A 15,959-nucleotide genomic window follows, 5' to 3' on the forward strand; every position below is an offset into this window, starting at 1 on the left:
GCACGAGCACCCCATAGCAGCTAGACAAAGATGTTTTTGTCAAGAGATAGATTAGCGTGGATGGTGGTGGCACTATGCAGTATGCACATATCAAAACCTTTAGTCACGAGATGATTCAGATCTTCAGGTACTAAGTAGTCATTCATTTGGGCGGTGAGCGATGAGGTCATTAATTGTCTGAATGGATCTTTAAAAGTGCAAACTTAATCGCAATAATATGACCTCAATAACACAAGTACGATTGTAATAACAATAAATCGCGACAAGTCGGCAGAACTGTTACGTAAAGGTGTAAATATTGGCATGGATTATGACGCGGACGTGGCTTCGTAGTTCGTGCGATCAAATTATACGAAGGGAATTGTGTCGTGTCACATTCGTCGTATCCGGTGACCGGTGTGGCCGACCCTGCTTCGCGGCAAATCACAGTATAATATGCTGCAAAAGCGTACCGTGCCATAATGACTTCATCGTTTCCACTTTCCTTATGGAGCTGAGATAAGGCTGCTGGCTGCTGGTAAGTGTAGAGGGCAGCTTGCATCCCGGGGAAGGATATACTCTATGCTAGTTTTTGTCCCATAATCAAAGAATTTCCACAGAATTTTTACAAAACCGAAGTCCACGTGGATGAAATGCAGATGAAGGGCATCCTCTAATATTGTGGAAAAAATGGACAAATTAATACAATGATTAGTTCTCACAATAGTTTAATTTAATTTATAGTTTCTAATCAACTTTGTTTAATTAATTGTCAACAACAACCTGCCCCGTGGCGCGCCTCAAGGTTCGACACTCACAGTGACCCATGTCCCAGAGCTGCGCGCGCGCAACCTTCAGCTCACGCCAGATTATAACTAGCTAACGTACTATACTTAGGTACCTACCTATTGAAGGTAAACAATAATTATTTCTCTCGACAAGGAATAAGCACATGTTATTTGGTGTTGTTTTTGAATTGTACTTCTAAGAACTATAATAGCCTGTTAAGACAATCAGGCGCGTGGTATGATGAGAACATGCGTGACCGAGTTTAGAGATCTGAATTTAGGTGTTTCATTTGTTCTACTCCACCGTGCCTAGTGTTGTCATTCACGTCTGTTAACGATCGTATACGAGAGTCGAGACATGTTACATGTTCGAGTCGTTCGTACGAGAATTAGAGAATCAACCGCATTATTATCAACCATTACATTGCGATTGTTGGAGTCACAACCCTCAGCAGTGAGAGACGCGACGCGGCTGCAGGGGGCGACGCGTCATGGAAGTGACAGGTAAACAATAAAATTGGTGTAGTTTTTGTGGAAGTGGAGCGGACGCGCGCGATTACGCTAGATTTGTACTGTTTGTAGTTTGTACTGTTGAGTGAAGCTAGCCCCCTCCCCCTCCCCCTCCCCCTCCCACCGTCTCCCTCTCACAGGTGACAGATACTCAGCTAGCATTGCTGCAAAAGAGCAACCGCCGAGTTTTTTGCTGGTTCTTCTCGGTTTTAATATCATTGATGATTCAAAAGCACTTGTAAGCAGCCTACACCCTGAACGCGACTGAGTCTTATAATTCTATTCTATTTCTTCTCTCTCTTCAAGAAATTCATCACGCACTCCTCGGTGAAGAAATACGTCGTGTTTAAAGACTGCTCCGGCAACAGAAAGCCTCAGCAAAAAGCTCAGGCTCACCTTGCAGTAACTTAAGTTGAGCGCCAGTACCTTGCGGCTCTGATAGCAATATGTACTTGCACACAAACATCATGAGTCGTTCTCAAATAACAATTGAATAGCGTTTGAACTGGCGTGTTTGTCTGAATTCAGTTTCCTTTCGCAAGTAATGTAGAACTCAGTCAGCATCTTCATTCGAAAACAGTCGCGCACGCACTTTTCTAATAACATCTTTATCCGGAGCATGATATACATTGCAACCTTAAAATGTAACTTAAGCTCTCAAGCCACTACAGATGAAGCTTTGTATTGGAGACACGGGGATCTAAAGTCCCGCATAATATTGAAAATATACATTGCGGGTCTACAGTAAATCTTTAACTTCTAGTTGCTAATAATGCATCCATGTACCCGGTACGCGGATATGTGACCATAGCTAATGGGGCAGGTCCTTCAATTATAGCCAGTATTAGGGGCGGGTGGTCGAGGAGCGTGACCGGGTAGGTTGTAGGTTGGCACCGCGTCTTATTTTATTGCTCCTTCCAACTGTAAGCTCGTGTAAGCGGGCGCTTTTAGAACACGTGCCAAGTGTTACATGCTTATCGTTTGCTATCTATCTAAGAGAATTGTGGTATGAACGTGATCCCTACCTACACGTTAGATGTTTCATATGAGTATGTTGGAACAAGACAGCTTGACTCTAAAACACATGAAAAATAAAACTTATGGGTGTTTTCCCCCTGAAGGATACCGGTAAGTATTCCCCTTCCGAAGCAATCGAACGTGAACCTTTTCATAAGTGGGAGCGGCTGACGACTGACACAGGCTGTAATGTAAACTTACAAATTACGAATTCAGTATGTTTGTATTGTTATGTTTTATTTTCAGTTCCAGTGATTCAGAGACGATTTATGGAGAGTCATTTAAGTTTAGAGAGGGATTCATAGATGTCATTTGCAAACCCGGACTCCCCAAATAGGAAGCCGAAATGTTAACCAACGCTCAGTGGAATGTAGGTAATTTGAAGTCTGCGACATGAGCCCGAGTTTCCCGAGCGGCGCGGCGAGCGGCGCGGCGAGCGGCTCGCGAGTGTCTCAGCCGTGTGCATTTAAATATTACTTTACTAGCTGACGCCCGCGACTTCGTCCGCGTGGATTTAGGTTTTTCGAAATCCCGTGGGAACTCTTTGGTTTTCCGGGATAAAAAGTAGCCTATGTGCTAATCCAGGATATTATCTATCTCCATTCTGAATTTCAGCCAAATCCGTCCAGTACTTTTTGCGTGAAGGAGTAACAAACATACACACACACACACACACACATACAAACTTTCGCCTTTATAATATTAGTGTGATGTGATTTTATTAAGCTCCCTATCTTATAATGAGCCAAGATTATGTTACTTATTTTTATGTTTGCAACCAAAATAAGACTGACCTGAGAGTTCCACATAAAGTTCACTAAGTTGCCATAAGCCTGGTGGACTATGGCCTAAACCATTCTGAGAGGAGAGCCCCGATCAGCAGTGCTCTGGCTGCCTGTTCTGACATGTTATGTAGGTACTAACTACTAACGTAGAGCACATTTTATCTTAGGTTAATATTATTGAGGAAGTTAAATATCGATACGGTATTAGATATTAGCGTTAGGCTCGGTAGTCATTGTGTACACACCACACACTACACAGCCGCGCCAAGCCCTATTGCCTCGCGCTGGAGCCACTGTCGACACCTCCCGCTCCCGGCTTGTAGATGGCTCATGGATTCTAACGACTTCATATCTACACCTATTTATTTTTCATTGTAACAAGGAAAACGCGCTATCTTGCGATAAGGTATTACTCCTTTGATAGCGCTGGCGTTTCCGATTCCTATCTACATATAATAACGATGTTACAATGCGTGTGTCCGTTACTTTAATTTGCGTACATACAAATGAGAATATGAGTGTTCAAGAACATTTTAAACTCAAAAATATTCAATTCTAGCGGCCATCTTGTGACTGTTATTCTGAAATTAAGAACTCGAATCGATTTTGAAAGAGAAAATATCCCGCCTTCACCCTTTCTATACTTATTACTCATCTTTTGAGTTCGACCTGCGAGATTATGCCGACTTTTATGAGAGAGATACTGCCTTCAAAAAATCACGTAGATCCGTTGTGATTGAAGGACAAACCCACAAACTGACAAACAAACACGCTTTCGCATTTATAATATGTGGATACTGGATAGTGATGACCAAACATCCTATCACTATTCCCCCCTGAGCAACAAGCATCCGTATGCTTTGCGATTGCAACTCCACTTCAATGAAATATTTTGATTTTGATATTGTGTCAATATGTAACACGGAACACCTCATGGATGACGGGTAGTCTCGACTCTCGAGTCCACAGCGCACGCCGGGGCGCGCGCCTAGTGCATGCCCCCCTTCCACTTCCCCCCTCCGACTAATCACTTGCTCCCAATCTGTACACGTCTCTGAGCAAATACTATAAAATATTTGTGATTAAATTCCGGTAAAGTTTGTCGCTTTCGATATAAAAACTGATAAAAGGCAAACACGGCAGTTTGAACGCTCCACTCTGCTAACATTAAATGCCTTTATGCAAATATTTGAACTCGGCGGAGCAGCCCATACTATATTGTCATGTTTTGATTAATCTCATGAAATATCAGCAGATTAGTCTATAGGAAATATTTTAGAAGCTCTTTTATAATGGGTATACGATACGGTAGGTATACTTTATACAAACCTCACGGAGAAATTAACGTAAGTAAGTAATTTGTAGGTAGGTAGGTAAATCATGTTTTTGTTACACTGGGGTCGCCTTGGGCGTAGGTATACTTTGCAATAAGTATTCAATTTCAGTTTGTATGATAACTAAATAATAATATTTTGTGGTAAACTTCCAAGATACCTACACGTTTCCCATTAGTAAAGTGCAAAAGACGGGCTGTATCTAGGGGATTACCTCTGTATTACAATAACCCGACCTAAGCCGGGGATTCAATGTGTATACTTACCGAGTCAAAAATGATATCGAACTGTAAACCAGAATACGAGTGAAATCGTTCGCTACAGAACTGTCGCGGCCAGGAAGGAATGGATTTCAAACTCGTCCGAGTATTAATAAAAGTTGTGAAACTCTTGAAACTATACCGAGATTTATATGGAAACTTGCTTATTGTCGGAAAAGATCGAAACACTACAAGTATGAAAAATATCCACCATAGTTTAAGCGCATCCCGCCTCACACACAAGCTCTATGAGCGCCACCGTCCACCACGTCGGCTCTCTGCTTTCCTGCAGTGCGATGGATCGACGACCTTGAGGTCATCCAATCCGCTTCTCAAGAAAGTAGCGAGAAGCGATCCATCGCACTGAAGGCTCGCGTTCTTGACAATACAGCATTGTAAAGTCGAAATCTAAGGATGCTCCGGTGTCGGAGCGAAACGTGCGTCGAGAGTAGTGGAAAAGTCTTGTGTGGTGGTGCATGTGAGTGGTGGTGGCAGTGCTTGCTTGGGAACTTGGCTTTATTGCTTGGTTGGGGAGGTAAGCGGTGCTTAGCTTATAACTGCATGTTTGACCATACAGATTTTTTCTGTTGGCGGATTATAGCAAAATAATTTTAACTGTTTCTTGCTATTATCTGGGCTATTTAAACAATATAAGTAGGTAACTCTCGGTTCGTATGAAACGAAAAACATTTTGGTTCTCTAGTTTTCCTGTGACAAAGGCTTTTGTTTGATGACACTATGTATAGAACAACTACAGCTACAGCGGCGGGTGGAGATTAGCTAAAGCCTGCCACCGGAGGCGTCAGCGCTGACTCGGCGCCGCGTCATGTCCGCGTGATGACTAATGTGGATTCAAAACATCGCACAACTATAACATCACCGAGTCATCAACTCCTTTATGAGATAACCGACCACGTTCTATAAGAAGGCTCATTGACTTAATACATAAACGTGTATAATACAAGACACTCCCGCAACTCGGCCTCAGGAGTCAGCCCGCCAAGGTCAGGGCGGCAGGCCTTAGGTTGCTTATCAAACAGAATAATAAAAGTACACTCATGTCAAAAGTTTATTGAATTAACAGAACATTACAAATTCATAAGCAGGTTAAGAATGAAGTCCCCGCCTCGCAGCCGCGGCGGATGCTGCGGCAACAATGTACGCAACATCTGAGCTGCGCCGTGAGAAAGCTGTGCGAGCCAGGCTCTGCCGTCTGCCACCTGTCGTCTGTCCGATATACGCATTCCCGATCCTACCTGCCTGTATGTACCCACCACACATCGGCTCTTCACGACACACGTGGCAACAAACCAGCTACCGACGCGGTCAGACCTTCATTACCGATCACCAAGATACTTGGGAAAGTTTTATATGAAAATAATCTTTCAGGGGGCCATTTAGTAATAGTTTTACGAACATTAAACGGCCAAGCCGTACTTTTTTTACCAAGATGTAGGGTTTGTAGAATCAGAGCTTGTAAGTAGAGTTATTTGTTAATTATTGTTATAAATGTGACACAGTCAAGAGCACTATGTACTATGTGAGCTATGTACTTTGAACTTGGGATAGGCTCCATGGCCAGCACAAATCTCAGCTCAGCTAAGGGCTTGGCTCTACTAGAGATAACTAGAGAGATAGATCTCATAACTTTTTAATAGTGAAAGCATTATGAACTTGTGAGTCTTGGCAACCAACAAAATCATAATATTATTTAATATTATTAATATATTTATATTAATATTTAGTGTGTCTAGCGTGAAAGTTGCTTATGTTTGGATAATGTAACATCGCAGGCCACTGCGGCAAGGGTTCGATCTGGACTTTGGAGTTCTTAAAAAATTATCAGCATAAGTTCATATCATTTTTAGCCGAACCGCCTTCTGCCTGCCACTTCGCTCTGATATTTGAGAGCGACGTCATATTCTAAATTCTCTTTACATCTTTAAGTTTCCCTTAAGATTTGCTCATTACCAGTACAATCTATACTTACTTATAATAATTTATAATAATGTTCATTGGTCATTTATTATATTATACTGTTTTTTAATCGGCAAACTAAAATTAGTGCGTAAAGCTGGCATGTCTGGTGAAGCTTTATGCTGTAGGTATATCTTGCGAGCGCTCCATTCCGTCAAACATCTGCCTCCCGCGAATGCGCTACAAACTAACTACCTCCGAGGCATTTTGTTCTTTTCTGAAACACTGCCATCATTTAAAACATTCGTAAACCAGTTCTAGAGTGTCTCAAATCGACGTAAACTCCTCGGTAATAAAAGGGGAGAATTTTGAAAAAGTATCTTAATACCTTCAACGGCGAGGAGAGCGAGGGTTGGTGAGAGCTATAAATTAACGCGGCTATCTTCCCTCCGCCCGACTACGTGACTAAGGCTGGGGAACATTGTGAATGCTGCACGCACAGGAACATTGTGAATGCTGCACGCACATAGCACGCACAGGAACATTGTGAATGCTGCACGCACATAGCATCCACAGGAACATTGTGAATGCTGCACGCACATAGCATCCACAGGAACATTGTGAATGCTGCACGCACAGGAACATTGTGATTGCTGCACGCACATAGCACGCACATAGTTTCGCAAACGGATACCTAATTTTAATATTTCACTTGATATAGGTACTGTCGTAATTTGGTAGGTACATACTTACACTATGTATTAGTATGTATGTAAGAATAAGCTCAAAGAACTTTGTTTAAATTGGTCGTCGAACGAGCAGATGTTTTGAACATTAACATGAAGTAGATACTTAGCTATGTTTTACACCGTTTTTTCAGCGTGATAGCACATTTTCTGAGTTGTGATAGCCGAGTGGTTAAAATGTCCGCCCTTTGTTTGCTTTAATGGTGAAGCAAAAGACCGTAAGGAAATCAGTTCCACACAATATGCTCCAAGGTGTGTGAAGTCCGCCAATCCGCACTCGCCAGCGTGGCGGGCTATAACCTTCACTCTTCTCATTCCGAGAGCAGACTGTACTCAGTAGTGTGCCGGCGACCGGATCATTATGACGATGTACATGTGGACATATTTTGCAACACAACAAGAAAGGAATCTATTAGGTAAGTAGGTAGGCACTCAAGGCAGCCGCGTTGCTGTTCAAGGTAGACAGGTATAATGTCAGCTCATAACATGGAGTTCCTCCTCCAGTACCTACTGCGGTGTCCATGGACAGCCGCCATCGCTTCAATTGACTCGGAACATTTGATGGACAAGTCAGAGTGCAATACGATACGGAAACATAGGCGACATACCTACCTACAAAAGCGATTAGAGAACTTACATCAAACTTATTAGGTACTTCAAGATGCGTCTACACAATACCTATATGAATGTCAAATATTGAATTGTACTTTGTACTTATTTTGCATGCCTGATTATGTAAGGTGAAACATTTACTGGACAAGGTGTGTATGTAATAACATCTCATTGTAAACAAAATAGTCAGGGTAGGTACCGGTAGGTACATGATTAAGATTAAAAAATGTTTCTGTAAATAAAGAATCTTGAATTAAAGAACTCTTCACAATCATTAGTTGTGTATGTGTGTGTGTGTGTGTGTGTGTGTGTGTATGTGTGTATGTAAGTGGCTCCACTGTAAGTTATTAATATTAATCGTGAATCAGGGGGCACGGCAGTGCCCCCGCCAAGACGAGCCAAACGCGACGGCCGGGGCGCTACGTACCTTTTTCTCGAAGTGTTTCGCCGTATTTTCAACCCGTCATAACTTCGGTCTGGATGACGCTAGAAAGCTGAAATTTTCAGTATAAGGTGTCCTCAGCAAATTTACCAAATATACCAAATATCAAATATCTAGTTTTTATGGTTACAGATTTATTGATACCTAAAATACGCCGATTTCGTCCCTCACTGATGATCATCAAAACCTCTACTCAAAACCTCTAAGGTACTTCCCGAAGTCCTAGAAGACTGAAATTTGGTATGTAGACTAGAAATTGCATACAAACTACAGGAAAATTAAGATTTTGGAAATTCCCCCCCTCTACGCCTCTTATGAGAAAAGCAAATCTGTAAATTCTGTCGCTAAAATGCTGATATTTTCAGGATAAGATGTCCTTGGCAGACTTATTACACGCACTGAGTATCAATTGTCTAGCTTTTATAGTTTCAGATTTATTGACAGTCAAACTTCTAGTCTGTAATTCTAGGGCACTTTCCGAAGTCCTAGAAGACTGAAATTTGGTATGTAGACTAGAAATTGCATACAAACTACAGGAAAATTAAGACTTTGGAAATTTCCCCCCTCTACGCCTCTTATGAGAAAAGCAAATCTGTAAATTCTGTCGCTAGAATGCTGATATTTTCAGAATAAGATGTCCTTGGCAGATTTATTAAACGCATTGAGTATCAATTGTCTAGCTTTTATAGTTTCAGATTTATTGACAGTCAAAACTTCTAGTTTGTAATTCTAGGGTACTTCCCGAAGTCCTAGAAGACTGAAATTTGGTATGTAGACTAGAAATTTCATACAAACTACAGGAAAATTAAGAAATTGGACATTTCACCCCTCTACGCCTCTGTATGGGGGAAGCAAATTTGTAAATTCTATCGCTAGAATGCTGATATTTTCAGGATAAGATGTCCTTGGCAGATTCATTAAACGCACTGAGTATCAATTGTCTAGCTTTTATAGTTTCAGATTTATCGACATTCAAAACCTCTAGTCACAAATTCTAGGGTACTTCCTGAAGTTCTAGAAGACTGGAATTTGGCATTAAGTAGGAATTTCAACAATTAATAACAACAGATAAATTAAGAAACATAACTTCGGTCTGGATGACGCTAGAAAGCTGAAATTTTCAGTATAAGGTGTCCTCAGCAAATTTACCAAATATACCAAATATCAAATATCTAGTTTTTATGGTTACAGATTTATTGATACCTAAAATACGCCGATTTCGTCCCTCACTGATGATCATCAAAACCTCTACTCAAAACCTCTAAGGTACTTCCCGAAGTCCTAGAAGACTGAAATTTGGTATGTAGACTAGAAATTGCATACAAACTACAGGAAAATTAAGATTTTGGAAATTCCCCCCCTCTACGCCTCTTATGAGAAAAGCAAATCTGTAAATTCTGTCGCTAAAATGCTGATATTTTCAGGATAAGATGTCCTTGGCAGACTTATTACACGCACTGAGTATCAATTGTCTAGCTTTTATAGTTTCAGATTTATTGACAGTCAAACTTCTAGTCTGTAATTCTAGGGCACTTTCCGAAGTCCTAGAAGACTGAAATTTGGTATGTAGACTAGAAATTGCATACAAACTACAGGAAAATTAAGACTTTGGAAATTTCCCCCCTCTACGCCTCTTATGAGAAAAGCAAATCTGTAAATTCTGTCGCTAGAATGCTGATATTTTCAGAATAAGATGTCCTTGGCAGATTTATTAAACGCATTGAGTATCAATTGTCTAGCTTTTATAGTTTCAGATTTATTGACAGTCAAAACTTCTAGTTTGTAATTCTAGGGTACTTCCCGAAGTCCTAGAAGACTGAAATTTGGTATGTAGACTAGAAATTTCATACAAACTACAGGAAAATTAAGAAATTGGACATTTCACCCCTCTACGCCTCTGTATGGGGGAAGCAAATTTGTAAATTCTATCGCTAGAATGCTGATATTTTCAGGATAAGATGTCCTTGGCAGATTCATTAAACGCACTGAGTATCAATTGTCTAGCTTTTATAGTTTCAGATTTATCGACATTCAAAACCTCTAGTCACAAATTCTAGGGTACTTCCTGAAGTTCTAGAAGACTGGAATTTGGCATTAAGTAGGAATTTCAACAATTAATAACAACAGATAAATTAAGAAATCGGGTTCCCCTTCATCCCCTCGTATATGAGATGCATATCTGTAAAATCTGTTGCTCGAATTCTAAAGTTTTCAGGATAAGATGTCCGTGGCAGATTTATCAAACGTACCAAGTATCTGTGTTTCCTGAAGTCCTAAAAGACTGAAATTTGGTATATCTGCTTCAAAATTGAGTTGCAAGATTCCACCCGAACAAACATATTTACATACGAGTACATTGCAAGTTGAATAAAAGCTTTAAAAAAAAGAGGTAACGATAGAGAGTGGGCCATGAAAATGATGTACCTACAAAAAATAGATCCAAAAAAATCTAATGCACCTGCCAAAAAGAAATGAAATCCCACCAAAAACATTTCATGTAAAAATGTAGCCAAGACTCACAAGTTCATAATGTTTTCACTGTTAAAAAGTTATGAGATCTCTAGTAAAGCCAAGCCCCTAGCTGAGCTTAGATTTGTGCTGGCCATGGGACCTATCCCAAGTCCAAAGTAATATAGCTCTTAAATGTTCTTGACTGTATCAAATTTATAACAATAAATAACAAATCATTCTACTTACAAGCTCTGATTCTGCAAACCCTATATCTTGGTAAAAAAAGTACGGCTTGGCCGTTTACAGTTCGTGGATTTTTATCTGAAATGACATCTAAGCCCGGAATTGCTTCTGCGACCATCACGAAGTACAATACAAATTAGTAATTGTCGAACAAACTATTCCTTAAGGCCTTAAAATATGTTGTCATGTAATAGTTTTACGAACATTAAACGGCCAAGCCGTCCTTTTTTTACCAAGATATAGGGTTTGTAGAATCAGAGCTTGTAAGTAGAGTGATTTGTTATTTATTGTTATAAATTTGATACAGTCAAGAACATTTAAGAGCTATATTACTTTGGACTTGGGATAGGTCCCATGGCCAGCACAAATCTAAGCTCAGCTAGGGGCTTGGCTTTACTAGAGATCTCATAACTTTTTAACAGTGAAAACATTATGAACTTGTGAGTCTTGGCTACATTTTTACATGAAATGTTTTTGGTGGGATCAGTCTTACAGATAACGAGGCGACACACGCTCCACAAACGACACTGGACAACATGTAGGCAAAGCATTGATTGAGACTATTTTTAGGGCTCCGTACCTCAAAAGGAAAACAGAACCCTTATAGGATCACTTTGTTGTCTGTCTCTCTGTCTGTCTGTCTGTTTGTCTGTCTGTCTGTCGACTGTCTGTCTGTCAAGAAACCTATAAGGTACTTCCCGTTGACCTAGAGGCTAGAATCATGTTTGGTGGGTAGGTAGGTCTTTTAGTACAAGTACAGGAATAAATCTGAAAACCGCGAATTTGTGGTTACATCATTAAAAAAGTGAGAAAGACTTATTTTGTTAGATTAAGAATTTTGTTGTATTGTTGTATTTAATTAGTTTATAATAGGGCTGACATGTACTTTAATGTATCAAAGCCCTTAAATAAATAAAGAAAAAAAAAAAAAAACATAAAAAAAAAATTAAAATGTGTTTCAATTTTCAAAGTAAGATAACTATACCAAGTGACGTATCAAATGAAAGGGCTTTACCTGTACATTCTAAAACTGATTTTTATTTATTTTTATGTATAATAGTTTTTGATTTATCGTACAAAACCCCGAGTACGGAACCCTCAGTGCGCGAGTCTGACTCGCACTTGGCCGGTTTTACTAGATTGGGTAGGTATCTAGCATTAATCTTAAAAAATATATAAATTTAAGGCGACTTTATTCATATTTAAGTATAAAAATAAATATGAATAAAGTCACCTACGCTGTATGGATCTCAGCGTAAATAATAAAAGCACATAAAGATAGTTTTTTGTTCTGAAAACCTAAATAGCATAACCCGAGCATATCCTGCAAATTTTGTTGTTTCATAGGAACCCATGTTAGGGACTATTGAATGTCCCATTTTCCTGTTATTTCCGACCTTGTACTGTTGACCTTTCATTTCTTATTCGATTCGAGATTTTCCTTTTTGCCCGACGAGAGTTCTCTCACGTCGCAGATATAACAGACGCCGTGTAGACACTAGGTACCGATACGGATTCAGGTAACCTTTCACAAATAATGCGTCATGCAGTTCAAAACGTTTCTACGCGAATAGCGCTTATAGTAAGACAATACAACGTAACGTGGCAACTGGCAATTGAATACTGCTTCAAACTGACGAAGATTTGATGGAACTCATTGACTAGCTCATAGCTTAGTACTTCGTACACATATCACAATATCGTGCTTGTAATGTCGTCCTTCGTCAACTGCAGTAGTCACTGTTGAGCGGCGGGCGGAGAGCAGCGCCGCCGCCCGTGACCCGACCGCACTCCTCCGATGCTGCACTCTGCAGGCAAAACCGCGTCGGAAACATAGCGCAGGTGAAAGTTACGCTTCTTTACTTTACATTTGCGCAAAACTATGCCATTACGTCGTGTACTCAATACAAAAGTTCGACGTCAGGCTTCATATAAAGTTGTGTCTCCAGTCTCCAGCCCACTCGCTCGACGGTTTCGTCACTTCCTCTCTCTCGCCTGCCCACTCGTCGCGGACGGTGAGTGCGACCCGTGCCCACCTGCGTGTATTCCTATGCCTACGCGCGCCCATTCAGCGCTCGCCCACGACACTCGTCCTGGCAGACGCGCCGGGAGCCTTCCTCCTCCTTCGCAATTTCCTCGATAATACTTCTGTACTAACTTCTATAAGTTTTCGTTGAAAGCTTTGTTTGCGTCGAAGTACTATATCGAATCGAAGTTTTGGGTATATCGTAAATATCGCGTCGATCGCGATCGAGAATCACGTCGATGCAATTTGCCTTTCACAAAAGTGCACGAAAAGCAGCCTACTCAGTACTCACGATACGAGAGCGGGTAAAAAGCGAGTTTATAGGGCGAGCTGCGGGCAGGTCCGCCCCGCCCCGCGCCGCGCCGCGCCGCGCCGCACCCCCGCGCGCCGAGGCCGCGCGGTGCAGTCCAGTCAGCCGTCGCCCGTCGCCCGAGAACCACGTGCCGCCGCCCGCGGCCTCCCTCCTCTCGCACCGTTCGTGGACGCGCGATCTTCGACGCGAGTGACTTGAGCGTCCGATACTTGTGAAACTTTGTAATTGGATATATTCAACTGAGTGTTGTGTGAATGTGGTGTATGAATAAGGAGTGCACTGTTTGGAAGTGGTTCGTCGGCGGCTCGAGCCGGTTCCGTGGTGGGCGCCTAGCGGGCCGAGTGCCGGCGCCGCGAGCCTGTGCTTTCTAAACGATCCTGCGAGCGACGGCTGCGACTGTGCTCTGTTTCGTCAACGGACATCCAAAGTGAACTTTAGTCTGGCTTCTTACAGGTGAGGCCGTAGTATACGACTGAGCGGACTGACTCGTACAGTACGAACACGATACGACACTAGAAAGTCGATTGCTTTTCGAAAACATGACTTATTCCTACTTATGGTGAGAAGAAGTGACTGGTAGGTATACATAAAGCCATCGAGTTGCAGTTTGTTTTCATACCAGAAGTACTCGTAGTTAGTAGCTTTGCTTCAGTCCAATCGATAAAAAATTAGAACACAGCCCAAAAATTGCTAATTTTATTGGTCTGTTCAGTGATCAATGAATAGCTTACATTATTATACTCGTATTTTGGTCCTTTACTTTTGCGATTTACTGAAACTAGTCGAAAGCTTATCTTTGCTTGAGAAAGCTCGCTTTCTGAAAATTAACTGATTATTATCAGCAACGACGTGAATCATTGAATACTATTCAAATAAAAACTTGAAACATGTGTTTGAAAATTCTATCATTGTACCCGCTACCCGACCAATCTAAACCTGATACGTAACACATTTCATTGCTCTAGTTTTTGAAAGTGATTTTTGTAAAATCACACTATGATATTATCGAGCTCTCTAGTGTGAAGTAGGTACATTAATTAGGCAGTTGAGAGTCAGCCTCAGAGCTCGCTCGTCATCCCGAACGAATTGTAGCTGTAAGCAAGATGCACCGCTGCGGACATGTGCTGAGCGCGGACTGAGTGGAGGGAGCGGGTGCGGGTTAGATGGCGGAATGTAATCGACATGCCAACGTGCAGCTTATACCAACTTGGCGTTCCGTTTTACGAAGCTATATCACCTCAACCATAATCCCTCGTTACTGTGTGCCATTCTTTTTACATCTTCTACAAATACATAGTTCAAAATAAGTAAGGTGTCCATTCATTGCTGACTATTACTAGAATCGTATGAAGGTCTTTAGATGTAATAAATTAAAATTAGGTACAATGCAAATCACTTTCTCAATTCTATGAAATCCTGGATGATAAGGCCGAGGAAATGTTAGGAGCGAAATACACAGACAGCGATAAACTGATAACACACTTGTGAAGTGTGAACTCGTACCACGGAATATCTACTAAGCTGCAATTCCTATCTATACGAGTATGTATAACCGGGCAGTTATTCTAAACTAATAACTAATGGAGCTTATATTGGACCAAGTAGTCATACACTAATATTATAAAGGAGAAATTTTGTGTGACTGTTTGTTACTCTATCACGCAAAAACTACTGAATGAATTTGGCTGAAATTCGAAATGGAGATAGATTATACACTGGATTAACACTACTTTTTATCCTGAAAGGATTTTGAAAAACCTAAATCCACGTGGACGAAGTGGCGTGCTATAATATTATATCGAGCATCGAGCGAGATTTCGTTTCGAGAATTTTTTTCACCATAATTTAATTAAGCTCAGAATACCTACCTGGTATCTACGTAGTAATTATGTAGTATTGAAATAGGTACCTCTTTGCTGACACATAATAGTAATAACGATAATAGGTAGGTACTTATGTATTTGTTTTGACCGATATCTATTATACCTACTGAGTCCTATCTACCTTCTTAAGATTGAAAAACTTTTAACATTTTTCTATCTGGTAAGTTAAATAGATTGTCATAGGTAGGTTGAGCGGGGGCTGGTCCTGGGCCCCAAGTCTACTATTGCAATTGTGTTTCAGTTGTCTATCAATGACATCTTAATTGTTACTTTTAGCAATTTTGGTAGTCTACTAATTCAATGGCGTCACAATTGTTTTCCGATGGCGTGCCACTGGCACTTCAATGACACAATTGTAAATAATTGGTAGTCCCGTACTTAATGACAAGTCAATGATCGAATTTAAGCGTAGTCTGCTAATAGTTTGACAGTTGCAATGACCATTGGATCGCCATTGAACTATCATTGATGCGCCATTGTGCTGTCATTGCTTTTAAGCCAGTGTTTGTTTGGTTTTACAAGGGTTTTTCATCATGTTTAGCAATAGTTTGGGTATTTAGTTGTAAATTTTTTTTTCAGATGTTTGCTCAGAGCACATGCTTTGCATTACAGTCCAATCACCACAGGCAAGATTGTAAATGCATGTTATATTT

General features: G+C 40.8%; 1 protein-coding gene across 2 annotated transcripts in view; it reads left to right on the forward strand.

Annotated features, from left to right (window-relative positions):
- Positions 1 to 13,486: 13,486 nt before the first annotated feature.
- LOC123865877 (fat-like cadherin-related tumor suppressor homolog) overlaps positions 13,487 to 15,959 on the forward strand; it is a 46,737-nt gene continuing 44,264 nt past the window's right edge. For both annotated transcript variants that reach the window (XM_045907077.1, XM_045907080.1), the window contains exon 1: positions 13,487 to 13,876. The gene's annotated coding sequence lies outside the window, so the exon portion shown is untranslated. The remainder of the gene's footprint in view (positions 13,877 to 15,959) is intronic.

The sequence above is a fragment of the Maniola jurtina genome, chromosome 6 (genome assembly GCF_905333055.1).
Source record: "Maniola jurtina chromosome 6, ilManJurt1.1, whole genome shotgun sequence".
Lineage (NCBI taxonomy): Eukaryota > Metazoa > Arthropoda > Insecta > Lepidoptera > Nymphalidae > Maniola > Maniola jurtina.